Source organism: Macrobrachium rosenbergii, chromosome 58 (genome assembly GCF_040412425.1).
Source record: "Macrobrachium rosenbergii isolate ZJJX-2024 chromosome 58, ASM4041242v1, whole genome shotgun sequence".
In the NCBI taxonomy this organism is placed as follows: Eukaryota; Metazoa; Arthropoda; class Malacostraca; order Decapoda; family Palaemonidae; genus Macrobrachium; species Macrobrachium rosenbergii.
The window spans coordinates 1,024,843-1,037,827 of NC_089798.1; the positions used below are offsets into that span (position 1 = coordinate 1,024,843).

The 12,985-nt window shown below is 34.9% G+C and overlaps 1 long non-coding RNA gene across 1 annotated transcript; it reads left to right on the forward strand.

Moving 5' to 3' along the window:
- The first annotated feature begins 3,237 nt into the window (after positions 1-3,237).
- On the forward strand, positions 3,238-7,522 carry LOC136837157 (uncharacterized). The gene is made up of 3 exons (XR_010852606.1): positions 3,238-3,364; positions 4,578-4,667; positions 7,073-7,522. It is a non-coding gene; the product is annotated as an uncharacterized lncRNA (long non-coding RNA).
- The last annotated feature ends 5,463 nt before the right edge of the window (positions 7,523-12,985 follow it).

Sequence of the window (12,985 nt, forward strand, 5' to 3'; positions counted from 1 at the left end):
TCCAATTCAATCAGAGCATATCTTATTTCTTGAAGAACTACATCGATTCATGTAATCGTTATGTCTAATGTTCCACAAACATTCAAATTCCTCGTATTTATCCAAAAACTTCATTATATCCTCGGTATTCCAGTTCTCTGACATGATGATGCTTCTGAAGGCAAGTGACAACTGGGAAAGTTTGCTTTTGCACGGGGATAGTTACTGGCGCCAGTAGTTCAAGTGTCCGGTAGTGGTCCAGTAAAGTAGCCGGGATTTCAACTCTACTTGCCACTATCCTGGACAGTAAACTCTCCAGGACAGTTTACTAACTTTGCCTTTGCACGGGGATAGTTTGCTGACGCCAGTAAACTATCCCCGTGTAAACAGGCCTTAAGCGAGGACGCGGAATCGTTATTCACAAAGATTCCTGTAAACGACATCCTGAATTTCATAAGGGAAAAAATCAACCCCTTACGAAGACCTATTTCCTCTAGGCAGTGAAAAAAATAGTTGAATTAATCAAGCTCCGTGTAACCAGTAACATACCCTATTTTAACTGAAAGGGTTACAAAGATTTTAATGTTTGAGAGGCAGCCTGCTATTCCTCTTCAAGCTTAATGACTCAGTCCCAAACTGGTTTTGGTGCGATACGTTGATGACATTTTCACGTTCTGGAACGTGATTTTGGTATCTATTTGCAGCAAAATTAATTCACTTCTAGCATTACGTTCAAAACTGAATGAGAAAAGGACAGGAACTAGCCGTCTTAGATATATCAATAGGGAATCATGCAAGTACAGTTTCAACGTTCAAGACCAGCGTTCTCTATTTCCTGCATTCATTTCCTAACTATCATGACATTGCAATATCAATGAAGACTGAGGTATCAGTGTAATTTTTTTCTCGGAGGACCAGGAGCCTGTTCTGACGGTTACCTAGACAAAGGAGTCGATTTCACCTGTAAACAACTCAACCAGCTGCCTCACTATGACGGCGGAAAAGCCATCAACCAAACCAGTAAGACAGGTCTCTCTTCAAACCAATGGGCATAACAAAATAAGGGATATACCAGCAAAATAAAACTCCCCTGCGTAGAGGCATTAAGAACATGTCTATAGGGACACCGAACCTGACTACCCTTCTGCTTTCATATCGAAGAATCGTAGAGAATGCTCTTATTAATGTCCATCAAAATAAAAGAGAATTATGCCTATATAGCAGAATTGATATCAACTTACACTTTCTTGATGGGTCAGTGGTCAAAAGTCACTGTACATCACCCATGGTCAAAAGTACAACATTGTTTCTAAATAAAGCAACGTTTCGAATACCACTGGTAACGAATCACTTATCAGTTATAATTCTTCTGGTTGTAAGCTGTTCGTGAGGTATAGTGAATTAGATAGTAAACGATATTTGTGGCTAAATATTTTTGTGAGATATATATATATATATGTATATATGATCATATTTTTAAACGCTCCACCTAATGTAGTGAACTGGATATTTTATATTTGTGGCCTAATGTTTGTGAATACAAGAAAAACCGTCGGTGTATAAGAAAAATTCGACATTCATAATTAGCCACGCGTTACAAATTTACCAATCAGCTATCATGGTGAAGATGGGTTGATATCGATTCTAAGTACAAAACCTGAGTTCGACAGGCATGTACAGCAGAGTCGATGTCAACTTATACCTCTCTTGAGAACTGGTGACGAAACATTTGTTAATCATAATTCTTCTTGGATGTAAGTTGTTATTCCCGAGGCTTAGTGAACTGAATATTAAAGTATACTGGTGGGTTAATATCTATCTATCTATCTATCTATCTATCTATCTATCTATCTATCTATCTATCTATCTATCTATATATATATATATATATATATATATATATATATATATATATAATCCACATCATATTTTTTCAGATCTACATAATCCACACATCACACACACACACACACACACACACACACACACACACACACACACACACACACACACATATATATATATATATATATATATATATATATATATATATATATATATATATATATGTATATATATATATATATATATAAATCCTGATGATAATAGTTTTAATAGCTCCACCTAATACTATCGAAACAGGATTCGAATACCAGGCGATGATCGAACAATATGATCTGGTTTCAGTAAATTCATTGACCACTGTTCGAATTAGCCACTAATTATATTAGTTACGACAGATATAAATGATTTATTTAATGCCATTTTGTCCTCCTACCATCTCAATTTCCCCAAAATTTCGGGATATATTTATCACTGCAAGCCTTGAATCCATATGGCAAATTGCTGAAGGTGGCCTTTTACCGTAGCAGATTACGAACCTATGCACCTTTATATTATAAGTAATAATAAATTTAATTATAAAAATTACCTTGCATTCATCGGTGCGAATTGATAAGCTCACCGTTGAATCGCTATAACAAAAGTGTTCTATACTATTTTTTGTCTATGACCATATCACCATTATTAACTAATAATATAATGATAATATCCTTTGTTTCAGCTCCGGGCCACATACGATGAACGATAAGATGAACACAGCACAGTATACTAAATTAAGTACGCTAGTAAAAAGTAATATTCATGAACGCATATGCCCAAGCACTGCTGAAAACAACTGTAACAACAAGAATAATAATAATAATAATAATAATAATAATAATAATAATAATAATAATAATAATAATAATAATAATAATAATAATAATTATTATTATTATTATTATTATTATTATTATTATTATTATTATTATTATTATTATTATTATTATTATTATTCCAGATAAAGACCAGACACCGATACATAATTCAGGTAGTTTGCTAAAAAGGAAGAGTAAATGGCAAATCTCAATAATAATAATAATAATAATAATAATAATAATAATAATAATAATAATAATAATTTCAGATGGGCTAACTACGGATACCTAATTGGGGTAGTTCGCTAAAAAGGAAGAGTGCCCGGCAACTCTCAATAATAATAATAATAATTATAATAATAATATATTAATAATAATTTATGTCGATTTTCTGATCATAGCCTTAAATTTCTTCGGTGGCGAAAGGGCGATAAAGTGACGTCTCACAAACAGGCAGTTGCAGCGGTCGTTGGCTGTTATCCTCATGAACAGCATGTTTCAGTGTTGTTGAGTCTCCAGCTTGGTAAGACAGGTTTCGTTGATACTAACTCGACGTTCTGGTTCATTTGTGTTTGGGATCTCGGCTGTTCTGTACTGGAGGATTGTTGGTTTCACTTCGTTTGGTTTTATGTACAGTCTTCCACAGCGATGATTCCCTCTCTGACGGGCCCTTGTACGTTTTCAAAGTAAGGTGTTTCTTATATTTTATTATTGTTTCTGTGTTTTCTCGTCAGTATCGCATCTCGTGCAGAGTAGGAGAGTAGTTCTTTTTTTAAAATTTACCATCTTGTATGATCTTCACTTAAGGCTGTATTTTGTTGTATAGTCTTCGTGCGCAGTGTACAAATGCTGGCTTAACAATTTGTTCTAGGTTCAAATCACCCATTTGCTTCACTTGCATGTCTTCTGTTTACAATATTCATTTGAAGTCTAGAGAAACTTGAGCAGTTTCTGACTTATGTCGTATTATGAATAGACTTTGCAAGATTGCAAGATTTTAGGCATGTCTTCTGTTTACAATATTCATTTGAGGTCTAGAGAAACTTGAGCAGTTTCTGACATATGTCGCATTATGAATAGACTTTGAAAGATTTTAGGCGTGAAGTCGTGCTTTAAGGTTTGTTTGGTTGGTGAGTGGATGCTATTGCCAGTTTTGGGTTTTATATTTCTCGGATAGTTACGTGGATTGTGGTACTTGAGCTATGACATGCAATTGTCGTATAAAAGTTTTTAGTTTGCTGGTTTTTTATTTTCAAATATTGGTATTTTCGATTCTTTGTTGTAAATTCCTATAATGACTGTTCAAAATAAACTGACATACAGTTGTCGTATGAAAGTTTTCCGTTTGCGGGTTTTGTATCTTCAAATATTGGTATTTTCGATTCTTTGTTGTAAATTCCTACAATACCTGTCCAAAATTTTTATTATGTTAGGTATTGTTGTAGATTGCCTTTCAACATGGTATTTAAAACTGTTTTGAAGCTGCTTATTACTAAGCTGAACTAGATTGCTTTGAGTGGTAATTCTATGCACTTTGAACTATACTAGCAATCTTATGCAGTGCTACAGATATTTTCATTTTTACTTTATACTGCGATAGAGCAAGTCTTAAACGTTGCAATAGGGTTTAAAGTTTTTTGAAGATTAGAGAGGCCTAACTCGACTACCATAGCCTTCCTAATATGGGGTATATTAAGTTGATTTAAACTTAATTATTATAGGCTTAAGTGGCAATAACCTAGTAATAACGCTTATCAGTATAAAGCCTTGGTTGCTGCTCCTTGTCATAGTATTTTAAAGCTTATAAGATGGCCCAGCTGATTGTAACCAATAGTCAACCTTTGCTTCTTTCCACTTGCTAGAACATTTGGGCTTTAATACATATTTTTCTTGTTTCAGGTCGGGGTGTGTCATTAAATAAGCGTGCCACAATGAGTTACTGAATTGTCTTAAATGTACCGATACCTTATGACAAAACAGGATTAATGGGTGAGTATTTCTTGTTTTTTTTAGTTGTGAATTGAGCAACCCCCCAAACATTTTTTTAGCTTAGCTTTTTCAGAATCAAAACTCGGAAGTTTATATTTTAAGTTTAGGCTTTGTTTTAATGTATTTGGTTTATTTTTTCAGATTCAAAACCTTAGTTTTGAGAATTTTGAAAATATTTTTTCTTTAAAATTGTAAAAGTTAAAATTTTTTCTAGTTTTAATATTTCAATAAAATTTAGGATTTATTTCAGCTTCAGAACTTTGTTTTAAAGTATTAATTTTTTTTATTAGTTTAGTTATACATACATTAGCATCAAAAGTCAGTTTGTGTGTGGACGTTTGTTAGTTTAATGTGTGTGGACGTTTGTTAGTTTGTGTGTGTGGACGTTTGTTAGTTTGTGTGTGTGGACGTTTGTTAGTTTAATGTGTGCGTGGAGGTTTGTTAGTTTAATGTGTGCGTGGGCGTTTGTTAGTTTAATGTGTGCGTGGACGTTTGTTAGTTTAATGTGTGCGTGGACGTTTGTTAGTTTAATGTGTGCGTGGACGTTTGTTAGTTTAATGTGTGCGTGGACGTTTGTTAGTTTAATGTGTGCGTGGACGTTTGTTAGTTTAATGTGTGCGTGGACGTTTGTTAGTTTAATGTGTGCGTGGACGTTTGTTAGTTTAATGTGTGCGTGGACGTTTGTTAGTTTAATGTGTGCGTGGACGTTTGTTAGTTTAATTTAATGTGTGCGTGGACGTTTGTTAGTTTAATGTGTGCGTGGACGTTTGTTAATTAATGTGCGTGGACGTTTGTTAGTTTAATGACGTTTGTTAGTTTAATGTGTGCGTGGACGTTTGTTAGTTTAATGTGTGCGTGGACGTTTGTTAGTTTAATGTGTGCGTGGACGTTTGTTAGTTTAATGTGTGCGTGTAATTTCATTTTTTCTTTGGCCACTTCCCAAGTCCACCTTTGCCGGGGTGGCGGTGCCACCTGCCAGGCAAAGGTGGACTTGCATGTTGTGCATGGTGACCAAGTCACCATGCACAACAGGAAGTTCAGGCAAGTATGGTGACTTTGTCACCATGCACAACAGGAATTTCAAACCAACCAACTTCTTTACTTAGGTTAGAACTGCAAGGTTGATAGTTTTCTTGTAGCTAGGACTTAATGGGAAGTTAGATATGGAACTTGAAATATAGGATAGGCTAGAATAGGGTAAAGAACGTGCTAATTTTATATAGATGGAGGGGTTAGGATAAAGGTAATAAGATAAAAGTAATAAATCATCAAGTTACTCTTAAGGATGCTGGGAATAGACTGGGGTAAAACAATGCGATAGTCAGACCTAGGGAGACATTTGACAGGGCAAGTTATTAATAGCTGAGGATATTACAGTACTTGAGCCCTTTGTTTGGTCATGGGATGAAAGTTTGAACGTATTAGTGGAGCTGAGAATAGAGTAGGGTAATTCGGACTTATTTTTATAACTTGGAATTTCATTACTTTTATAACTTGGAATTTCATTACTTTTATAACTTGGAATTTCATTACTTTTATAACTTGGAATTTCATTACTTTTATAACTTGGAATTTCATTACTTTTATAACTTGGAATTTCATTCCCACTATTAAATAGGAACTAGACAGGTAATAGGTGGATCTTAACGATTTTCTAAGAGGCCTAGGTCTTGGGATGTTAAAGTAATTTTTTGACACTGATGTCGTGGACTTTCAGGTATTTTAATAGGCTGGTTAACAGTGGAAATTGTAATTCAATTTTTTTGCGGTCTTGTTAATTCGTTCCGTCAATGCGCCCAACACTCCCACCCTCCCCCCTCTTACTCTTCAAGCAAACTTTCTTGTTAAGAAATAGTCCAGATTGCAGTGCATATTTTCTTTGACCCCTACCTTCATCCACCTTTCATCCAGCGCCGAAGCTGGCTTCGGGAACCCCTTTCTTATTCTGAATTCCCCAACTTAATTTTTCGCCCCGTGGGGTTGTGCAGCTTCAAACAAAACTGTATACTAAAGGACGAAAGTTAACAGATATTGTTTGCATTGCATGGCACCTTTTATAGTTACGTAGCGCTAGAGTGAGATGTGGCGCTAGAGTGAGATGTGGTTGTTAAATATATCTTCAAAGATGGCGCTCTCCATCCTGTTGTCTTTTTGGGAGTTTGAAGGAACAATGGTAGTAATATATGGGATTGTTAATGTGGAAGTTGATTGCAGTTGAAGTAACAATTATACTTAATACATGGGATTGTTAATGGTTAAGTTTACTCATACGATATAGTATTAATTATAATAACCTTAGAGTAGCTGCTGGGACTAACTTCTGTCTATTTTCACTTTAAGAGGGTAGGTTGTCATGGAAACTTAGTATATTCTAAAATCAAACAAACTACTTTACTTATGCACAGGCTCTTGGTGTAGCTGCAGCAGACCATAACATCGACACGAATACTAATGGAAAGCAATGCTTTTTGTTAAGACTGAGTATCCTGTGAGGATTCGAAGAGCTCTGACTTCTGTTACCCAGACAACAAGAACTCCAACTTGTAGACGTTATGTATGTCCTGTGACTGTTCGAAGCGCACTAAATTCGGTTACCCTGACAACTAGAACAGTTTGTAGACGCTGTGCATATCCTGTGAGGATTAGAAGTCTCTAAATTCGGTTACCCAGACAACTTGTAGACGCTGCGCATACCCTGTGAGGATTCGAAGTGCTCTGACTTTGGTTACACAGACAACTAGAACTTAGTAGATGCTGTGCTCTACCTTCTATTCAATTTTTTAATCTGACTACTTTGGATATGTAATAGTATTTACATGTATGAAGACCAGCTTAATATATATGTCTGTAAATCTTTGTATATTTCTTTAACCCCAAAATGTCATGTGATGGGGCAGACTTTGTAATACTCCTTGAAAGACAAAGAAGGTATATGAAATAAAGGGAGTGGTAGTTACTGATTGATTGGTTAACAGAAGTAAGATGGGGAAATTGATATGAGAAATAAAGTAACTGAAATAATGGTTTTTAATTCTGAAGAAATTCTAGTATATTAACCCCCAATTTTGATATTTACTTGCAATAGTCTATGCTGATTTAAACTTATATTCAGCAAAGTGATAATGCATTTTGACCCCTCTGATGACAGGAATAATTGTTTAAAATCGTTCCTTATGATCTGGAGATCGCATCGGCTGAGAACACTTGTAAAAGTGACTTGAGCGATATTAGTTGGAAGTGAAAATTCACTTTTGACATTGAGATAGCAAGTAAATATTTTAAGGATCAAACGGGGTTGAATTGAGTCCAAATTGCTATGTAAGGGTTATTATTAGTTTGTAAAAAAGTTAAGCAGGCAGCAAATTCTCAATAGTGATAGTCTAATTTGTCGCGGGAGTGGTTATTGCTTCTGCCTATAAATAGTTGAAGTTACAGTGACTGTCGATGGTTACTACAACACAGGCTTTAGCGTTGGACTTGTATGCATCAGATAAGTGAGGCGATAGCAATGCAGGATTTTTGCATGATGCATTGTTCAATTAGTTGGTGTCCATGTCTCTGGCTCTAATGTTTTTGTATGTTCAAATTGCTCAAAGGATTTCGTGAGGATGGGGTTCTGCTTCTGGTCCTTAGTTTTGCCATATCTTGGTAATACTTTAGGTTTAGAATTGAGAGTAAATTTGGTTCGCTTTAGAATTGAGAGCGCCAGGACAAGAACTTAAAATCGGTCTTCCTTTTATCCTGGCTACGATCTGCAAACTTCGGATAGCTAAGGTTAGTCACCTAATTCCCGCTTTACATCTGGTTTTTGTTTGTGCACCGCCACGAAACTTTCCAAAATATGTCTATACAAAAAGACAAGCTAGAAAATATCAAAGCATATTTTTCGTCGGTTTTTCTTAGATATTATCTTCCATAGCCGAGTAATGAGTAACTAATGCTGATAACTACTGCCAATTATTAACCATCTAACTACTGAGTTATCCGCCAACCTATTACAGAGTTATCACCACGTGAAAACATCTTCCTAAAATACTCCTGCCTCTTTTTCCTTACTGATTCGCCCAAATGATTGGTGCCAATTTGCAGATTTTGGTATTTTGTCGCCCAAACTGTATAATGAATAGTCGCCCAAATGGTATATTGACTAATGCCCAAATTCGCCCAAATGAGTTGCGCCCGAAAAAAAGGTCACTAAGTTATGGTGGACGGTAATAAAATCACAGGAATAAGGTCACAGAAAAAGTGTGTCATAAATTTAGGGCAAAAAAGTTTAGTGGTAAAAACCAGTAGAACAAATTATATTAACCTAAACTTTTTTTTTTTTTTTTTTTTTTTGCTGCAAATGTTCTGAATTGTAAAACAAAAAGAATTTATTAAAATCGTAGGATTACTTCCTAGATAAATAATATTCGTGAAGTAAGCAAAAAAAAAATATATATATACTTGATAATTAATGCAAATGAAAGCTGATTCCTTGCGAGGCACCAAAACCAATGATGATAAAAAAGAAAACATGTACTTTTAAGTACGTCTGGAATAAAGCCACATGTAATGAAAGTATCAGTAGTAAAGTATAGTCATGTGAATGTGTCATTTTCATTATTTCAGGAATGTATGTACACAGCAAAAGTAAGCTACAGTTACTTATTGTTCCTTACTTGACTTAGACAGCAGAGAGGATTAGCGTATCCAGGTGGCCGAACATAGACAGCAATTATAAGCTTGCAAGATCACCGCATTTTGTAAACTTATTTTATGTATATAGATGACTTTGCTCGCTGTAGATAAAACCCTTACTGCCGTCCGTTGCTGAATATTTAAACTAAGTGACGACAGATAGATCCGCATGACCTGCCTTTAGGCTGCATATAGATTCGTGTGTACTTCCATGCTTCTAGGAATTTAACACCATTAGCTATGTATAAATGTCTATTAGTCAATATTGTAAAAATACAGATAGCTGTTTACACGAGGCAGAAAAAGTCCAGTATTTCTACTGGAATAGGTTTAGCTTTGTACTGAAACATGATTATATGGGAGTCACTTGTCAAGTTATTATTATTATTATTATTATTATTATTATTATTATTATTATTATTATTATTATTATTATTATTATTATTATTATTATTATTATTATTATAATAATAATATTTTTAAGAATGTTTAGAAGTCCAAAATACACACACACCATTTACTTGGAACACAACATCACAGCTGTTCTGTCATTCGCCGTGACCTCTTCAGAGCATATTGTCTGGATATAGCGGATGCATACATTAAGATAACTATAATCCACTGCTCCATATGGTGCGAGACCCACCTTGAAATTGAGAGAGTCAAACAGCTCTTGACAAATAATTGATTTTAGTATAAACTGTTGAAGAAGAAACAAAAAGAAGTATCAAACAGTTCTACACCAACGAAGCCAGAAAATCAAGTGACTGCGATAAAAATATTATAATTTACCATCAAACCGAATACAGTGATAGATTTGAGGAAGGGGAAAAGGCAGTCACCAATGTTATCAAGAGAGGAACAATGTCTAAAGCCCCCTTCAAACAGGTTAACGTACTTGTTTACATCAAACCCAATTTGACAGCTTCTCTCATAATGAGAAACTATACCAGCCCGAACCAGAGCAAGGAAGACGGTACCAACGACTTTCACCACTTTACCTGCCCTCCATACAAACGTACTTTGGTCACACTTCTACAACACTAAAAAGATGCCTACAGGTCCATTGAAAAAATGGATCCATTCACCAACACTACATAGGACTTCACAACCAAAAACCAACGGCTCAAGAGCTATTGGAGAACAGAGATATGATCTATACAGTGTATAATTGCCATAGATTTTAGTGCCGCTTTCGATTTAGTAAATCACAAGGCACTTATTTATAAACTTCAGAATCTCGGAGAGGTTGATATGTTTTAGGTTTACATCAAGATTTCCTTACAGGTAGGCAGCAATGAGTTGCTGTTGATGAGATCTTCATAGAACCAGTGTAGACCTATTGTATCTGGAGTTCCACAGGGTACTTCGTCCATTGTTATTTTTAGTGTATGCAAGTGATATGGTTTTTGGCCTGGAAAACATGATTGTTCAGTATGCTGATGATACAACCCTTGTGGGTTTTTTTGAAGTCTCCGCTTATGAGATCTGAGGCTGCCTCTCGTCTCAATCGGGACATGGACTGGATTAGTGAACTGAGTAGTCGATGGGGTACGAGGCTGAACTCGAGGAAAACAAAAACACTGTTGAATAGCAGATCTCACAAAGATTTCCACCCCCCCCCCCATCCTCCCCTCCAAGTCGATGGGACTCTCCTGAATGAGTCTGAAGCTTTAGCTATTCTAGGTGTAACTTTTGACGCACATGTTACTTTTGAGAAACATCTAATGAAAGTTTCAGCAAATGCCGCACAAAAGTTAGGTATTTTACGAAAGGCCCCATATATTTATAACGGTAAAATCAGTGCAAACTGTTTTAAGTCATTTGTCCTTTCTTTACTAGAATATTCTTCTCAGGCATGGATGTCTGCTTCTGCCAGAGATTTATCTCTTTTAGATAGACTGGGTCATGGTGGTAGGTTTCTTGACTTGGCTCATCAGTGGATGGTCTCTTATTTGTCACTTTTTTATAAACTGTTCTGAACAGAGATCTTTCATTCTCAGCTGATCTTTGATCCCCGTTTCCTGCCAAGAGCAACCAGATTTGCTGAACAGCAGCACCGATATGCAATAAATGTGCCTCACTGTAAAACTTCTCAGTTCCACAGGTCCTTTATTCCTCACATCGTTGGACTGTTAAAAAGTCTCCCTGAGGATGTGTTGCAACTGGAACTTCAAAAGTTCAAGCGAAGATGCCATGCAGTACTATCCTAATACTATTTTCATTGCACTTTAATACTTTTTTACCTACTTATTAATTTATTAATTTATTTTTAATTTTCAGAAGTGAGATCTCCTCCTCCTGTATTCACTTTACCTCCTCTTACTTCTTCCTAATGAACACCATATTCTTTGGAAGCCTGAATTTCAATTCAGTGGCCCCTGCGGTCCTGTTTCATATGAATAGGGTTCATCTTCTGAATAATAACAATAATAATATTGCCTAATAGTAAACATTCCTATGTTTTTGAGAATTGCAAAGAGGCTTATTATTCTTTGTTTTGTATACATCAGAGTGATAATGAAAGCAGGACATCTTTCATTTTCATCTATATATGGTGTGTATTTTTGCTTATTCTTAATAATATTATTTGATATAATATAAAATTTGATAAATAAATATTACTCGGAAGAATGAAATATAATTTGCTTAAGTCATGAAGTATGTTTCATTTCTAACTGATTTTGTTAGGAACTAATGGTCACTGAAATCCTTGCTGTAACATATTCTTGGCAACTGTTAAAATTTGTAAATTGTTGGGTAATTTGCCACCTTTCTGTTATATATATATATATATACGTGTAAATAATAACAAAGCCATATATCTTTTCATTCTATGATATTTCCACGCACCTAGCGATAGTTGTAGTTAGAGTTACCTTCTATACTGAGCCGTTTTACTAAATTCGTGTGTAAATTTGAACTTCATTGTTACTTAGTTTGAATGATTTTTATTTTCTCAGTGATTGAAGATGGTTATCATGTACTGATAGCGAATGTATCACTTTCACTCAAAGTGGCATGTTAAAGGGATGCTATCAGATATTCCTTTTATGTAATGGAAATTGTCTACATTTTTTGGTTAATTCTGGGTTTTTTCAAAACAAGAATCTAATTTTTTTTTATATTTAATATAGTTTAAAAAGTCTTGAAATTAAGATCAATGTAGGGGAGTTTTGCGTTAAATTTAAGGTGGAGGAGTTTTGCGTTAAATTCAGTGTTGATAAATTTTGTAATAAGGAATTTTGCAAAAGTTGAAAAACTTTCACTAAAAAACAAAGGTAGAGTAACTAATGAAACTGCTTTGGTTATTTCACACGTTTTAGGTATACTTCGTAATCTATAACAGTAAGCAATAACCGCAACCCCTCCAATTTTAAGGACCGGGATGATCAGGTGGTCTCTGTTCCATCTAAATTTTAATTTTGAAAAATTCTCCTCTTTCTCAGCTGATTCCAGTCTTCAGATATTTGCCTTCAACCAAATAGTTTTTAAATAGTTTTCCTGTTTGATAATCAGCAATACTAATCATAAAAATATAAAGCTTTTTCCCACAAACATTCTTAAATGTACGTCACTCATCTAAATATAACCAAATTCGGCCTCCTAATTCTAAATCATATACTTTTTTCCTTTCA